This window comes from Carettochelys insculpta, chromosome 8, assembly GCF_033958435.1.
Source record: "Carettochelys insculpta isolate YL-2023 chromosome 8, ASM3395843v1, whole genome shotgun sequence".
Lineage (NCBI taxonomy): Eukaryota > Metazoa > Chordata > Testudines > Carettochelyidae > Carettochelys > Carettochelys insculpta.
The window spans coordinates 50,992,644-51,006,382 of record NC_134144.1 but is presented as its reverse complement, the minus strand read 5'-3'; positions in this window follow the sequence as shown (position 1 = coordinate 51,006,382).

Below are 13,739 nucleotides of genomic sequence, written 5' to 3'. Positions count from 1 at the left end.
TCCTCTTCTCTCCTCCTCACTGCCTTGCTCCTGGGGCCACTTCCCCTGTGCACCCCCTTGCACCTTCTGGGCCTCTATTTTGGGGCCAGCAGTCTGGTAGGCAACAGGCCGGAGGCTCTCCCTAGCCCCCTTGGCCTGCTCAGTACTGATCTTGCTGAGGTGCCGGCTCTAAGCAGAAGCTGGTCCTGCCCCTTCCCTGATTAGGGCCTATCTAACATAGCTCTGCTGCCGCAGATCTTTATATACTAGGCTGCTCCAGAGAGCTGCCCTTCGTACATTGTCTGGGGGAGTAGCGCATGCTCCCTCCTGCCTTAACCCTTTCCTTGCAGCAGTGGGCACTTGCCCCACTACAAAAGGTGAGTAGAATGTAAAGCAAGATCAGAAACCCAGGTCAGAGAAAATAGAGCTGATGAAGGAAGCAGCACCCTGGTGCCATGGACAAGGGTCACAGAGGTGTTGGTGATATGTATATAGCAAATTGCCATCCATAATTTACTTACAAATTGATTTCCCCACCTGCTCTCTACCCAAACCTGCTGATAGGGTAGTGGGAGGGGGGGCAAGGGAGGCAGCTGCTCCAGGGTCCAGCACTTGCAAGGGGCCTGGAGCACTGGTGCCACTGCCACAGCATTAGCAGCAACAGCAGCCAGAGCCTCAAGAGCCCCAAGCCCTTGAAATCATTGCCAAAGTGCTGTGCCATGTTCTCCAGGTAACGCTTAGGGCTGGGAGGCCGCAGCGTGATCTGGGTGGTGTTGAGGGCTGGCTGCCTTCAGCCCCATCCCTTCTATCCTTAGCACTTCCCCTTCCAGGAGGACAGAGCTGCCCTCCACCTACCTTGTGCAGGGGTCTGCACAGGCTGTCGGCTCTTCTGCCTCCACCATTTAGCCCTGGTGATAGTGGGTATTTTTAACTGATATACCAGAAAACTGTGTATGTCTTTTCTCCCAAATTTATACTGGCCTGAGGCCCAGGACAGATTACACTGAATCTTGTGATACGTGTAAAATCTAATATCCTATGACCCTGCAAGTTAAAAAAGGGAACTTTAAACTCTCGCCATTACTGGAATAAAAAAAAAAGACTGAGAATCTCAGTTTCCCACCTTGTGTTCAGCTGCGAGACGCTGAGTACCTTTCCCTGGCCTGAAGAAGAGCTCTGTGTGTCTCAGCTTGTCTCTCACCAACAGAAGTTGGTCCAGTTAAGAAAATGGTAAGTTTCTAGCACTCATGACGGGAAAGAAAAGTCTGCAAATTTGACCTGAACAATCCAAAGGTTCAGAATAATGCAAACTAAAATCAAATTTGGTGTTTTTTCTTAGGAAGTATGGGTTTGTGAACTACTGATGTTGGTAATGCCACATTCTCCTCTCTTCCCCCTTCGTCACTCCACCTTGGGAAGTAGATTTCCAGGCTACACCATTTGCTCAGCACTCTCACTGCAGCCTCAGCTGTCTCAGGCAATACAGTAATCCCTCAAAAAGCACAACTTGAAATTGTGCATAACTCACATTAACACGACAAGCACAACTCAAATCCCACTCCCCCTCGCCCTGGCTCAACTCCCCGGGCCCACAAAGCCCCGATTCAAACACCCCTGCATGTGGCTCTGGCTCACCCTCCCCTGCCCCCTGTGCTTGCAGCTCCAGCTCACCATACCCCACCATGCTGGCCCCAGTTCACCCTCCCAGCCCCAGCTTGCTCCTCCATGCACTCGGCTCTGGATCACCCAGCGCACAGCCCCAGCTCAGGTTCACCGCCTCCACCCTGCCCAGCTCCTGCTCAACGCCCCAAAGGGCTGTGCTGCCTCGGCTCAGCACCCTCCCGCCCCCCTGGAGCCCTAACCCACCCAATGCTTAACCACCATGCACCGCCTCATGGCCCCAACTCACCGCCAGGCTTAACCGTCCCCAACTGCCCCCCTCAGCCCCAGGACTTACCTTTCAAAAGGAGCTCCAGGTGCTCCTGCTGCTTCCTGGTTGCAGAACATGCATTCTGTGGGGGGGGGAAAGCTGCCTCCCCAATTTATGTGAAATTTGAGTTACGCAAGGGTTCATGGGCATGCAACTGACACAACTCGAGGGACTACTGTATAGGGAGAAGCAAGCACTTCTTGAACCATAGCCTGAGCAGAAGCAGTCAACACTATTTTCTAATGTAATATATGCAAACATATACAATTTATATGAATAAATAAGTGAAATTGCCATGAACTTAGTTTCAAAGTAGCAGTGCTATTTGTATTGCTAAAAATAGCTGACTTTCTTACATCTCGATCCAATTTCAGAATAGAGAGGAAGGCCAAATAGCTAAAATAAAGGAAGCAAAAGGAAAGGAAATAAATGCCAGGTAATCACTAAACAATGTAGGGGAAACAGTTGCTTCTTGTGGCTGCAGCTGCTGAGCCCAGAAATATCTTAAATGCAACGCTTTTCATATTTCAGATCTAGTCTCCTGTACTTTGGTTGTTAGGTCCCACATTCTCTGTAACTATTTTTATTGCAGCTACATTTCTACATGCTTGTTCAGATAAAGTCCTAACACAGTAACAATTTGTTAGGTGAGTTCTGACAGCCTTTCTCCAGCTATTTGCTGATTCTAATCACACCTAGGTCAGTTTTATCCTGATGCAACTCCCCCGACTTCACTGAAATTGTTTTCACTTGATACCACCTTAAGAGTTTGGACTACTGCTTTTGCCTGGGTGTACAGGTAAGCAAGATCAAAATCCAGCTTTCAATCTTCAGTCAGTCAATACTCACTGCTTGCTATGTTAATGAATTTATTATCTCCTGTGGAGACGACCACTCTGAAGAATTAATCTTCAAAACTCTCTGACCTTTGGAGTACTTACACTTTTAGAACGTAGTCAGTCTGCTGGAAAAAACATAATATTGTAAGTTACTGACATTTTAGAAAGTGTTAAACATAATACTAAATTGCAGCTCTCTGTAAGGGATTTTGAATGTGAAAAGAGACAACAGTCCTCTTGAGCCCTTGGACATTTGGGACAGAGGTTCGACGGTGCTCATTAGTTCCTATTATGCCCACTTAATTTAGATAACTAAATGATGGGGAAAAACAAAACAAGAAATTCTGTGACACCTTATAGACTAACAGATTTTTTTTGGAGCATAACATTGAATGCATCTAACAAAGTGGGACCTAGGTCACGAATACTTATGCTCCAAAAATGTGTTAGTCTATAAGGTGCCGCAGGACTTCTCATTGTTTTTACAGATACAGACTAACATGGCTACCCCTCTGATAAATGACAGGGGAGTTATTTTAAAAATCTGACCCACTTATTTAAATGCCTAAATAAGAGCTGCTAGATGCTGACCACTTTAGGTGATCTGTTCCCATCCTCTTTAACAGACAAATGATGCAGTCATGGACAATACCAATTGTATTCTTAATAGTTACATTTATATCACTGTTCCAGCACCTTTTGCCTCAGCTTCTCTTACACCAGTGATCAGGACAGATCATGATCTAGCATAAAGATATATCAGACCAATAAATATTGTTAATTGACTATTTAGAATGTTATCATGTTTTGTGTTTAAAGTTTCAGAGAACTCTACAGTAAAACTCCTTATCTTCCTTTTGATTTCTGATGCTTGTTAGTACTATAAAGATAATACAAATCCTTTCAAAAAGTAATTTAAGTTAAGAAAATGTAAAAAAAGTAGAACATGAAGCAAGCACGTAGTCATACACACACTCACACAAACACACACTTATGGCTAACTCACTAATAATATATAAAGCAGGTGTTTACTTCAAAAAGCTATTACATTTCCAAGCAGAGAACAATTTATTCCTAACTTATTGCATAAGAATATATGTGTACAGATATCCAATTTTTTTTAAAAAAAACATTGCACAATCTACATAGTCAAACAGGATCGTCAGCAAGAAATATTTACTGGTTGATAATTGCATGCTTATTGCTCTGGTTTTAAACTCCCTTCTGCCCTTCAAACAACACACGTCACTCTTAGAAAATCATACAGAGAGAACATGTAGTAAAAGTTTGTTTATCTATAATTTTGCAGAGCCACAGGAAAGAACAGAATGTAACAGATGAGTTTTTTAGGCAAAAAGAGTTTGCTATAAACAGTTGCCTTAGCCTTTCTGATACAATTGGTTGTTTTTTCCCAAACTGGATGCCATGTGTTTCAGAATTGCCCAACATTTTAATGACTTTTCACACAATGAAGAACAATTTGAAAGCAAATCCAAATACAGACTGGGGTTAGAAGTGGAGGGAAAGAGTTCTGTTATGATCGATTTTGGGGGATGGGGGAAAGCATATGAGCAGTACATGCCCTTTTCAACATTAACTGAAACCTGCACAAAACCTTAACTGCTTTTCATGTGACATGTAGAAACCTGTTGAATTCAGACTAAATCCAACGTCCCTCTGGGCACTAAAAAATGGATGGATTAAGCTCAATCTGCCTTTGTAGTTTGCTTTTTTAAAACATACTGGAGTAATGTTATATTTTAAGTAAAAACCAAAGTTTTTTTAAACGAAAAAAGAATGGTAAATACATACTTTTGAACTGAGACTCTTTTAAAAAATAGTGCACTAATTTGCACTGTTTTAGGCCTTGTATTTTTGTAACTACTGATCTTCTCCACTATTTTTAATTGTTTTTACTGGAGTACATGGTTTTGTACAGACTACTGTCTTGACAAGTATGAAAACCTAAGGAGTTGACATTTTGATTTTCTCTCCAGAAATCAATTCTCATGGCAGCCTTTCACAAACTGCAATTTAAAAAAAAACAACAAAGGTTTCAAGTTGTAGTATATGCAGTATCCTATTTAATTTCGATCAAGTTATGGTGTTTTAGGGTTAATGGTAGAAGATGTTTAGTCCCAGAAAGTTATTAGTGAGATTCAGTTCTGCTCCTCTTGGAGATGCAGTATACAGTCTGCAATCAGGGGATAGCAAAGGGGTAAGAAGATGAAGCTTCCTGATTTTGGCCTGCCCCAGGGGCTGGAGAAAACCCCACTAAGTTGTGAGGAAGTGCTAAAGCTCCACTCTCTACATGCTTTTCTGCTTCATAGTTCCAGTTTCTGTTCCAGAGCTTCTAGAGATGCCGTAGAAAGCAGCCCACAATCATCCTCCTCAGCTCTTGGACTGGGAAGATTCTCCTTTGGCTGCACGTAAGTTTCTGCAGCATCTTACTACTCCAGACACTTTACCTGCAATAAAGAGGCTGGAAGAGGGCAGCAATGTTATCCCATGTGTCCTGCAGTGGCTTGAGCACTAGCCTGCTAAACCCAGGGTTGTGAGCTCAATCCTTGAGGAGGGCATTTAGGGACTGGGACAAATAGATGCCATGGATGGTGCTTGGTCCTGCCAAGAGGGCAGGGGACTGGACTAGATGACCTCCCAAGGTCCCTTCCAGTTCTAGGAGATTATACTCCTTTCCACAGAATTTCCAGAACTGAAGTGGGTCTGTCCCATGAAAGCTTGTCACCTAATAAATTTTTTGTTAGTCTTTAAAGTGCTAAAAGACTGGTTGTTTTGTTTTGTGAAGACACAGGCTACCACAGTTATCTCTGTGTCCTTTCTCAATGGTTCAGCAAATATCTAGCAAGGCTGTGGATGTCTTTGGACGTTACCATTGCAGTTGTCCACATTAAGCATAGAAAACTGAGTAGCAGTGAGGGAAATTTGTACACTAATGCCAGAAGCCTGGGGAACAAACAGGAAGAATTAGAGGCCCTGGCACAGTCACAGAAGTATGAGGTGGTTGGAATAACGGAGACTTGGTGGGACGATTCGCATAACTGGAGCACGGTCATGGAAGGTTATAGATTGTTTAGGAAGGACAGACGGGAGAAAAGGAGGAGGAGTTGCGCTCTGTGTGAGGGAGCAGTATGATTGCTCAGAGCTCCAGTATGAGGAAGGAGAAAATCCAGTTGATTGTCTTTGGGTTAAGCTTAGAGGTGGAAGTAACAGAGGTGATGTTGTAGTTGGTATCTGTTATAGACCACCAGATCAGGGAGAGGAGATAGATGAGGCTTTCATCAGGCAGCTTAGTGAAGCTTCCAAATCACAGGCCCTGGTTCTCATGGGAGACTTTAATCATCTGGACATTTGTTGGGAGACCAATACATCAGCACACAGACAATCCAGGAAGTTTTTAGAGAATGTTGGGGATAACTTCTTGGTACAAGTGCTGAAGGAACCGACCAGGGGCCGTGTGCAACTTGACCTGTTGCTCACAAACAGGGAAGAACTAGTAGAAGAAATAGAAGTGGGAGGGCACCTGGGCTGCAGTGACCATGAGATCATAGATTTCAGGATCCAGACGAAAGGAAGAAGGGTGAGCAGTAACATACAGACCCTTGATTTCAGAAGAGCAGACTTTGACTTTCTAAGAGACCAGATGAGCAGGATCCCTTGGGAAACGAAGATGAAGAGGAAAAGAGTTGAAGAGACCTGGAAGTATTTTAAAGAAGCCTTACTGAAGGCACAGGAACAAACAATCCCGCTGCATAGTAAGAAATGCAAACATGGTAAGCAACCAGCTTGGCTTAACAGGGAAATCCTTAGTCAGCTTAAACTCAAAAAGGATGCATACAAGAAATGGAAACATGGACAGTTGACTAAGGAGGAGTATAAACATATGGCTGGAGAATGCCAGACTAATCAGGAAAGCGAAAGCACAATTGGAACTGCAGCTGGCAAGGGATGTGAAGAGTAACAAGAAGGGTTTCTACAGGCATGTGAACAATAAACGGGTTATCAGAGAAGGTGTGGGGCCATTACTGGATGAGGGAGGCAACCTAGTGACAGATGATGCAGGAAAAGCTGAAGTACTCAATGCTTTTTTTGCCTCAGTCTTCACGGACAAAGTCAACTTCCCCAGGACAGTCCTAGATGATGCGGTATGGGAAGGTGGAGGGCAGCCATCTGTGGGGAAGGAACAAGTTCTGAGCTATCTAGAAAAACTAGATGTGCACAAGTCCATGGGTCTGGATTTAATGCACCCCAGGGTACTGAGGGAATTGGCAGAGGTCATTGCTGAACCTTTGGTCATTATCCTTGAAGACTCTTGGAGATCGGGGGAGATACCGGATGACTGGAAGAAGGCAAACATAGTGCCCATCTTTAAAAAAGGAAAGGAGGACAATCCAGGGAACCATAGACCCATCAGCCTTACCTCAATCCCTGGGAAAATAATGGAGGGAATCCTCAAGGAATGCATTTTGAAGCACTTGGAAGAGAGGAAAGTGATCAAAAGTAGCCAACATGGATTCACTGGGGCATGTCCTGCCTGACCAATCTGATTAGCTTCTATGATGAGGTAACAAGCTCTGTGGACATGAGGAAGTCAGTGGATGCGATATACCTTGACTTGAGCAAGGCTTTTGATACGGTCTCCCACAACATTTTTTCCATAAGTTAAGGAAATATGGATTGGATCCTTGGACTATAAGAGGGATAGAAAGCTGGCTTGACAGTCGGGCCCAACGGGTAGTGGTCAATGGCTCAATATCTGGATGGTGGTCTGTTTCAAGTGGAGTGCCGCAAGGCTCGGTCCTGGGGCCAGTGTTATTCAACATCTTTATTAATGACCTGGATGAGGGACTGGGTTGCACCCTCAGCAAGTTTGCGGATGACACAAAACTAGGGGGAGAGGTAGATATGTTGGAGGGTAGAGAGAGAATCCGGAGGGACCTGGATAAATTGGAGGACTGGGCCAAAAGAAATCTGATGCGGTTCAATAAGGAGAAGTGTAGAGTCCTGCACCTGGGGAGGAAGATTCCCAAACATTGTTACAGGCTGAGGACCGACTGGCTCAGCAGCAGTACGATGGAAAGGGGCCTACGGGTTATGGTGGATGAAAGGCTGGATATGAGTAAACAGTGTGCCCTTGTGGCCAAGAAAGCTATCAGCATACTAGGGTGCATTAGGAGGAGCATTTCGAGCAGATCTAGAGAAGTAGTTATTCCTCTTTATTTGGCACTGGTGAGGCCACATCTAGAATATTGTGTCCGGTTTTGGGCCCCCCAGTATAAAGAGGATGTGGATTTGCTGGAGCAGGTTCAGTGAAGGGCAACAAAAATTATTAAGGGTCTGGAGCACAAGACCTATGAGGATAGGCTGAGGGATTTGGGCTTGTTTAGTTTACAGAAGAGAAGACTTAGAGGTGATTTAATAGCAGCCTTCAACTTCCTGAAGGGGAGCTCTAAAAAGGAGGGGGAGAAACTGTTCTCAGTGGTGTCAGATGGCAGAACAAGGAGTAATGGTCAGAAGTTGAAGAGGGAAAGGTGTTGGTTAGATATTAGGAAAAACTTCTTCACCAGGCGGGTGGTGAAGCATTGCAATGCGTTGCCTAGAGAGGTGGTGGATTCTCCATCCCTTGAGGTTTTTAAGTCCCGGCTGGACAAGGTCCTGGCTGGGATGACTTAGTAGGGGTTGATCCTGCTTGACGCAGGGGGCTGGACTAGGTGACCTCCTGAGGTCCCTTCCAGCCCTATGATTCTGTGAATTTCATGCCATCAGGTCCCCTCATGTTCATTAGAAATACTGAGTCAGAAATGCTGAAGTCAGTCCTGAAATAGTAGTTTTATAAACCTGTAATCAACTGACTCAGAAGACCAATGAATGGTCCTCTCTGTCCTCCTATGGATGGACCATCAATTTTATGTACTCAGTGTGAAAAATGGCAAATTTAGGTCTCTCCCAACCAATTAAAAAAGACAATAAGCCTAAAACTGAAAAAAGTGACTACGCTTCCCACCATTTACTCCAAAAGTTCAAACTCATTATTTAAACTAAACAGGAGTGTCCACATTATTTAGAATGGAAATTGTTTCCAACACATTGAAATTTATAAGTGCAAAAACATTTTTTTGACAATAGTCCATGAGCTAGAAAGATGGTTTATAAAACCTGAAGGAAACATCATGAAATACAAAGGTTTTAAATTACTTACGCGATAATACCTTCTGTGTGTGTATATCCATGATTAAACTATGCTGCAGTGTTTGCCTCAGGGTGGCATTCTAGGCAAGATGTCATGTTTACCCTAGTAAATAATTTAAAATCGTTTTAATTCAATAAAATAAAATTGTAACATTGGTAGCTAAATGTGAAAGTGCACAATGAAATCTGTTTTCCCCATATTTTAAAAGAGAAATGAATTGTTTTAAAATTTATTTAACTAAAATTAGCTATTTTGCATCTGGAGAAAATGTTCCACATTGCAAAGCTTTAAGGTCAAATTTTCAGAAAACTGTAAGGATTTAGGACTTGCAATTTATTGATTTTTGATGAGATAGACTCCTACATACCTAAATCACTTTTTAAAAAGTGAAACTTAGCTCTTAAGCCACTTACAGGAGGAGTTATTATTATTATTAAAATTTTAAATGATAAAGAGCTCGCTATCCAAAGCACTAGTCATCCTAATACCATCATTAATTATACAATATAATAAAATCCCAGAAGCATGGAAGTACTTATTCCAAAAGGAACAACAGCCAAAACACCTATAGAAATTCCTTTCTACCCATGCATCACTGTGGGAAGCATTTCCTCAGCTGTCTTCAACAACGCCCTAAAAACAGTTGTCTTGTAGTATACCTGTAATATCACCAAATCTGGGTTATTTTGCAGGCTTTAGAAGCAAGTTCTAGAGTCTCAGAGCTGGCAGGGCCGACAGTTACTGCAGACCCAGGGGCAAAGCCTTGGGCATAAGGGGTGGGGCTGAGGGAAGTCAGTCCTTAGCACCACCCAGGGCATAGCACTGGGCCCTTGCCCCCAGCCCTCAGAGCCACACAGAGTGGCGCTTCATCAGTGTTTCAAAGGGGCAGCCGCGGTTGGAAACTCAAGGGCCCTTTAAAACGCAGGGCCCCTGTGCTTTTACTTCTTCTGTCCTGCCAGCTGCCCTCTCTCTTATGTAAGCTTCTGAGTTCCACATAAGTGTCAGTCTCAGAATGATTTTAAAGGTGTAGTCTCACAGAGTGGCTTGCGAAAGGTTAGCCATGTACTTGAGGTGGCTGGCTCCTTCTGCCACTGACACCAGCATTGCTTCACTCTGTTTTTAGCATGCCAGCTTGATCAGACCTGATTTTGGTACATCTCTTCAAGCTGGAATTTGCTGCTTCAGCTCCAAGTGTGGACATTCCCTCAGAGAGAAAAGAGCATTGCCAATGCACCGCACCCCACCCATGCTCTCACAGTCCATTGGTGAGTCAGCAACAATTGTGATGAATTATATCAAAGGTTGTTGAAAGATCTACTCATGAGTCTGGCATCTGGCTATCATCCATCTACACAAACAAATCACTGATCAACACGCACAATCAGATCCTGATGCCAAAGTCTGGTCTGTACTCAGATTGACAACGGGGAAGGAGATCAGAAGCATCTGGAGCGAGAGTTCTCTCACCCAACGTTCTCCACAATCTCATCCAAGAAAGAAAGGTGTAATATTGACCAAAATCAGAACATCTGAAAAATGGATTGAAAACATTTCCTTAGTTTTGACAGTGCAAAGTATGATGCTAATACTAAAATGTATAAGTAAAGCCAGTTACTTTCTGGGCTTAAAACTATGGTATTTCCCGTTTAAATTATTGACTTTGCGGAAGAAATCTTTTCTTAATTTTTATTCAGAATGCCATTTTTTAAGGAATCATCTCTAGGGAAAAATGCAATCACTATTTAGATTTGTTTGAACTCCTCAGCTGTGAGGTAATGTTGTTTGGTCACCCAATACCATCTAAAATAGACCCCTACAGGCTTCAGAAGATGTTCACTGGATGTAAACTAGGCCCTGACCCTAAAACTGCATGCATGTGAGCAAGTTCCTGTTCCACCCAGGCATCCACTGATTTCAGCAGGCCTTTGCGTGGGCTCAGGGATAGGCATGGATGTATTTCATGATCATGGCATGTGTGTACAGATGTCAATCGGCCTAGGAAGCCACCCTTCCTGGCTGCTGCCTGCTCTCTGCCCCAGGCTAACTGAGGGGTTCCACTCCCGGTGGGGCTGCCTGCCACCAGTGGGAGCTCCCTATGGGACTCCCTGGCCCACCTCCTCACCACAGGACTCCCTGGCCTGGTTTTCTCCCCACCCCCAACCTCCTCCACAAGACTCCCAACCCTGGCCAGCTCCCAGCTCCCAGCTCCCAACCCTGGCCAGCTCCCTGCCAGGCTGCTCCCCGCTGCCACGAGGATCCCTACAGCAGGGCTCCCCAGCTGTGGCCAGGCTCCCTGCCATGGCACTGGCATCAGGGTTTTCAGCAGGGCTCCCTGGCTCCAGCCGTGCTCCCCACATGGGGCTCTCTGCAGCAGGGCATGGCTGCCACTAGTGGGGTTCTGCTCTGGCTTGCCAGCCAGACCAGTGCCAGGAAGCTGATAATGTCTGCTCCAGGCATTCTATGGCCCAGCAACATCCAACACTGGCAAAGTTTATCCAACTGAAGCAAAAATTAGTTCTTGATTATAATACTGAAATATATTCTTGCCCTGGGATTATCTGAATAAAGATGGATTTAGCTTTTGTGTGACTGAGATCTAAATTAGTTTATGGATGATGTACCTTTACAATGTGTTCAGTCTTTTGCTCCATGTTACCTTAATGAATACTTAACCTCTTGGAAGCTGGTTTCTGCCTGAGAAATTAAAGCTTCTGAAAGAGAAAAGCAGTGGAAAGAAAATGTACAACTACCTAAGCAAGGGCATTTCTCAAACACAACAACTTTTTCGCGTGAAGTCTATGAAGTTTTCAGCTGTGCTGGAAAAAAAATGGTGCTGCATTCAATTAAAAAGTAATCTGTAATTAAGATTTAATATTGATGAGTTTACACATTTGTTTTAATAAATGCTGTTGCTATCCACAGCAAAGTTCATGTGGATAAGCTGCTGAACTGAATATATACCATGCTCCCTTCAAATTCCAAATGCATCTTTTAATTATCTGAATGCTTTCAGGGTTTAATTTCTAAATGTATAATACTGGAGTTTATTTAAAAATACAATATCAATATGTAAAATTAAATGTTAACTAAACATTCCTACTCAAGATGGACCAGCTTGCCCCTCAGTGCAGCATGCACATAGTAACTGCTCAAAACTCACCCCTTTCCCAGGGCTGCCTTTATCATTAATTTCTGAAAGAGATTTTAGTAGTTTATATGCAGACTGGAATTCATGAATTAGCAGAAATTGCTCTGGACCTCTGTGCATTGGTCTGGTCCCTGAAAATAGGGTGACCCAGCAGAAAGTCCAGCATCCCTAAACAAGTGTCCCTGCTGCCATTCTCAAACTACTAAAGTCCCAGTCTCATTACTTTCCCAGGCTAAAAATCCAGTGTCCCTAATGGGAAGAACATCCACGAAGTACATAAAGATGATGGCACTTTGGAGGCAGCACTCTTCTCTCTTCCCTGATCAGTGTTTAGAGGCACAAAGAGAATCGAGGCCAATGCATTGTATTAACCAAGTGATACCCGAGTTCACTTCAGGTTTAGATTCATCATTTTCAACAGGAAGAATCAAATGCAGGAGATTTGGAGGAAATAAAAACTAGTTCACTGGAAATCATGCTGTCACAGGTTAAACCTCTAAAAATGAAGAAATCTCTCATCTGGCAACATCTGTAATCCTGCATGATTTTAGTTAGTCGGATGACCACTTACCATGGGTGTGGCCAAGTTTCCCATGGTCCCATAAAGTTTGTTTACAGATACCAGTCCTGGCTCTCAGTGTTCTGTGATGTTATTTAGCTATAATTTACCCCTAAATATCCTCTAAAAGCTCAGTAAGCAGAGGCAGTGTTGGTAATGTGCTAGAAAACATTGACCTTCAGCTGGCCAACTAATTCTATCATTCAGCACTGGTCAGGTCCCATGGGTGGCACACAAGAGAGGGTCAACCTGTACCACAACTCCTTATTTGATGGCATCTGAGTGGCTACAAAATAACTTCGATGTTAAGTGTAGTTATTTATTTTAATTGGTTTATTTCTATGCTTGCAAAGATCCACATGTGAACAACAAAATGAAAGACCAAATCTCCAAATGAGGAGCAAAAAACCCCACAGCCATTCAGGAAATTCATGAGTTTACTATAAGTAATTGTACATAGCTCCAGCATTTCTAATTTAGATAGTTTACAGTAATAAAGGTTGTGCAGTACCAGGTTTCTGTAGGACAAAGGTTAATTTGTTTCTGAAATATTGCTTTTAATGAGAAGTAACTGGGAAGTATGCTGATTTCAGAGATGGTAAATGCCTCTGTATTATTGATCTCTGACAACTCCTGTATAATGTCTTCAAAACATTGAAAATTTATTTTGTACTTTGAGTTCTGAAGGAAGTGGTAGGAGCAGGAAAAATGTGAGTTTTAAGCTGTTTCAAAGTCTAAGTAAGAACAAAGAATATAGATGTTCCTCTACATCATATTTTCAATCCATTATTTTCATATTAATTTGTATTTATCATGCAGCTGAGAACTACCTCAAGACAGCCATACTTTCCTCTTGCTAAATATTTCCCTTAGGTTGTCCTAAAAGCTGTATTAAAAACAGGGGTGTCAGGTCATGGTGATTATCAAAACATATGAAGGCTGAATGAGTAGCAGTTTTCAGTCACTGAAAACAATCAGAATGGTTCTTTTAACCTCAAAGATTCAAAAATCTTAGCTCCAAAACTCCTGAGACTGGTTTAAAACCAATACAGTTGGTATTCCTTTTTATATGCCTT